A 4710-nucleotide genomic window follows, 5' to 3' on the forward strand; every position below is an offset into this window, starting at 1 on the left:
CAATGTTAGAATCAAGGGACCAATACTTTTTTAGTAAATCAGTCATGTGGAGTAATGAAGTTCAATCAGACACAAAAGGTTAGAAGAAAAACCTTTGATTCCACTAAAAGTATTAACTTTTACTGGGGCTGATTGGCTTGATCAACTTATACACCAGCTGCAAAAGTTGAAGAACAAAGGAGGATCTATTTTCTAAGTAAACATTTTAAAATCTTCAACATTCCTGATCTGTAACTTCAAGAAAAAAACGAGTAGGTTATGAGCATGCATTGTTCACAAATATGTTTTCTCCCTATTCATTTTAAACAGTTCAAGTTGGAAATAAAAATTAGATGGTATCCTATTAAATGTGTCATCTTCAGCTATGTCTAAAAAGGTTAATTATTTTGTTTTGCAGAATTTATGACTCATAGTTCTGTTAAATGTATTTTTAAAGCACATTGACTTTGTACCTATGTTTTTAAAAGCAGGCAGAACAATAAGAGATACAGTAATATACAGTTAAGCAATATAAATGTTTATCTTGGTCAGAAATAAAAAAAAAGATTAACCTATAATCTGATTACATGTCATTGTACATTGTTTGAAATGCATTTTCTGCTGTCTATAAATAATATTAACCCACGAATATCTGAGAACCCCTCGGGGGATTTCAACGCTGATTCATGGAGCGCTGGTGTTAGAGCGCTGAACAGATGCAGGTGGAGTGGATGTACTTTAGTTTGTGATACATTTGCTTTCTGCATAGATCCTGCTTATTGCTGGAGTTGTTGGATAAGCCTCTTAAACTGTCCTCATGAGGCATGCTGATCCAGGCAGCCACACACACACACACACACACACACACACACACGCACACACGCACACACACACACACACACACACGCACGCACACACAGACGCACGCACACGCACACACAACATGCTCAGACTGAGATAAATTGACTTCGTTTTGTGCTTGTGCAAAGAAAAGCTGAGACAATGATAAAAAGGTCACATCCCGTCTTCAGATAATGTTACTGGAATCTCATTTTGCTTCTTTAATATTCTTTTCTTATTTAACTGGAAGCCAACCATCTCCATCATTTCACAGTTAGGTGGGCTTTTTATCCACTTTGCAATCAAGAGTCATGTGCTGTGACACAAAAGTGACACAAATATTTTCTTTTAAATATTATTAGGCCCTTAATCTGTCAGTCTTATAGTGTCAGTTATACTATTTTTGTCAGATCTGTCACAGATTGATTTAAAACTTTTGAAATCGGATAAAACTGTAGATTTTACAACCTTATCAACACAGACAACACAAATATAATTTTCTATTTTTTGATGGTGAACTTTGTTCCTATCCTTCATGCTTTCGCACATGCAAAACATCACAAGAATTTAAAGTAAAGCAGCATTAAAATGGAGGAGTTGGAGATGATTGTGAACCAGGCCAGATGCTAGATAGAACTTAGAGGGGCTGTAGGCCAGGGCCGGGATTCTCTTTTGGGCCCCAAGTTTTTTATTTTTTATTACCCCCTTTTTTTATGAATATGTGTTTTGCAAACATTGAACCTTATATAAAGCTAATAAGATCACATCAGGTGTGTTTTATTTAGTTAGGTACTTTCAAGAATATAAACCATACTCACGTATTTGAAAATGTTGTAGTTATAGTACATATTTTGGGTACAACATGGAGCTCTAATGAACTCTAATTTGCATTAGTAATTTTTTTTTTCTTTGGTGAATAGGGAACCAAAAGACATTAAGACAACCAGCCCAATTCCTGCAAATGCTTTGACAAAAACACTAAGTTTGTTGTGAGATGCCTACTGTTTACTAAACACCAAAAAAACTGTCTGCATGATGTTCACAAAGGGCAGAGAAACCAAACAACCAGCATCACTGAGCATCACTGGAAACAGGAACTGGAGATTAAATATATGGGTTTAATTTGGGGCTCCAACCTTACATTTGAAAACACATAAAAAAGGTAACTCAAGAAGTTAATTTCAACCTACAATACTCCAATAAAATTAAGGCTTTTTTATCTCAACACAGTCAAATAAATCTTACCTTGGCTGAATGATTTTATCACAAATTTAATATTGCTTCATTACTTTGTAATTTCTATTAAACAAATAAAACATGGTAAAATATGGAGTCCATTGAATTGTTTTATTTTCTGTTAATTGCTCGTACAGCACTTTGATTTAAAGCACTGCAGGAATAAAATTATTATCAGTAGTAGGATCATGATAAAAAAGAAAAGGCATTGTGTTAATTCTAGGGTTCGAACATGTGCCTAGCTCTAAATCAAGTTAAATTTAATTTAAAGCATGCAAAAACACACACACCAAATTACACAATTTTATTCATTATCAAACAATGATAAATGTAATAAATCCCTAAAGTTTTAAGCTGTTGTACTTTGTGTTCCCTGTGAATGTATATAATGAGATTATGTATTTAAATTAATGATAAATTCAATAACACAGCCTAAAAACAGAATAAAAACAGACAGAAAGTAGATTTGGAGAACTTAATACATGCACTTGGGGAAATATGGGTTAATCAATTCAACGTGTGATCCAGTCTGAACTTCAGCATTTTATCAACCTTTGGTCAGCGCATTATGAAATGCACTGCTGTGTCAGAAACTCTGGACAAACTAGTCAAGTGACTTTCTCTGCTTGGAAACTGCAGTCAGCCCATGCATAGCTGTCCTATAAATAGTCTTGCATTGCTTTCCCCACTCTGGCTTACTGGCTGCCAGCATTGCAATCACGACTGCCCCTGAACAGTTAGAATGAGGCAGAGTCTTCCTTCCTATTGGCTCTCTGGGTGCACTGCAGCCGCGGCTCTCCCCCTGCCTTTCCCCTCTGCAGTCACGGGATGTTCCTGCGTCAGAGCCGAGCCTTACAAGCTCTGCTGATCATCAGCACCGTATACGGCAATCCTTTGAGCTCCCAGCACAGCCCTTACATCACGGGCACTTACGTCACACACCAGTGACGACACACTTAAGATTATGTATCCATGCTATTATTGCAACACTGCTTCTAAGGGAGAGAGGGACGGAGGAATGAGTGTGATGAAATTAGCACATGAACTGCCCCCCTGTGGAGGATCCTGTAGCAATCAGTTTTCATTATCCATCTCTGGCATCATGTGGAGTTTTGCAACAGTGTTATACATGGCTCTTGGTGGGAGCATTAACTAAAGTTTGCACACACTGATAGAAGGAAATAGTGCAGCTGATAGATACTGTATATCATAGATGTCCCCTGCAGGAATCTGCATTATTTCAGCAAACTTCACCCCTACGCACTGTAGTTTCAGTCATTCACTCATTTTACTCATTAGTTGCTAAAGTGTGACACACAACCTTAACTTTCCATAGTTGAAATTATAATGGTGTTGTGGTTTTAGTTTAATTCATACCAGATGACTCCATCTCAAAACTTGTTTTATGGTTTAACCCAGAAAGCACTTGTGAGGTTTAAGTAACACAAGGATTTGTTTTCCACAACTAATATGGAAAAAAAAACACCAAAAAATATGTTCTGTTTTGTGTTTAGTGTGAGCTGCCGTCAGTAAACATAGTAAACATTGAAACATTTCCAAAGAAAAAAAACAAAGTCTTGTTCTGAAAAGCTTGGTCTGACCCATGCACGTCGTAATTACATTAGATAAAGAATGTTACCACATCCACCCATACTCATGAGTCAACCCTGAAAACATGTGGCCTGAGAACAAAATTAAAATCAGTTTCAAATAACACTTCTTTTGGAAATCAGAACTTGTAGCACATCTTTTATTTAGTGAGGTGGATATAAGTGATATTGTTTTTGTTTATGTTCTGTCTCAACACATTTAAGAGCAACCTTTATACAAATCATTTTTATTCCATTATAATTAATGCACTGAATCTGATATATATGCATGCAATATAAATTTATTCACTTATTAAACTCGCCACTAAAAGTTGTGATTTTTCTTCTGTAAGCCTGCAGGAACCTTTTTGAAATTGGTCAAAAATGTTGAACAACAGATGTCTTATTTAAAGCTGTGAAAACATTTAGGGAACTTTTACAATAGGTGTTTACATCCCTCAAAAACTGTCAGCTTTTCCACATACTTTCACTGATTGACACTTCACCAGTTCATATGCACTTGGCCATTGACTTTCTAACACAGAAAAATGGTAGGTCACTGGCCTTCAATCAAAATTGATGTAAGATTTTTTTTTATTTCATATGATAATGTTCTAGATCTGTCCAACATATAACTTGCCTTTTACTTAATGACCACTGGATATAGAGACCATGGATGAATGGGCATGTAATATTTTGCAAGGCTATTTTGGTTTTTAAATGCATAGTAAGTGCAGCAGGGATGTGATTTTAGCTAAAAATATGACAGTAACACGTACCTTAGACAGACTATTTACGTCACTGATTTTTACTTAGAAGATGCAGTTATGATTTCTTGGATTACGACCTTTGACAATTTCATTTAGAGAGCTGCTTGTTAGTGGATGGGAGATATTAACTTTAGTCCCTCTTGTGGAAAGAACCGGTATTACAAAATCCCATATTAAATGAGCTTCAAAAATAAACAAATCATTAAAATGTTTTCTTTAAAAACATGAAAATAATATTTTTTACAAAGTTAAAAAGTATTCAAGACAAGAAAAAAAAATCACCAGTTGGCATTAAG

Source organism: Poecilia mexicana, unplaced genomic scaffold, assembly GCF_051168715.1.
Source record: "Poecilia mexicana isolate PSO_F unplaced genomic scaffold, ASM5116871v1 scaffold_10, whole genome shotgun sequence".
Lineage (NCBI taxonomy): Eukaryota > Metazoa > Chordata > Actinopteri > Cyprinodontiformes > Poeciliidae > Poecilia > Poecilia mexicana.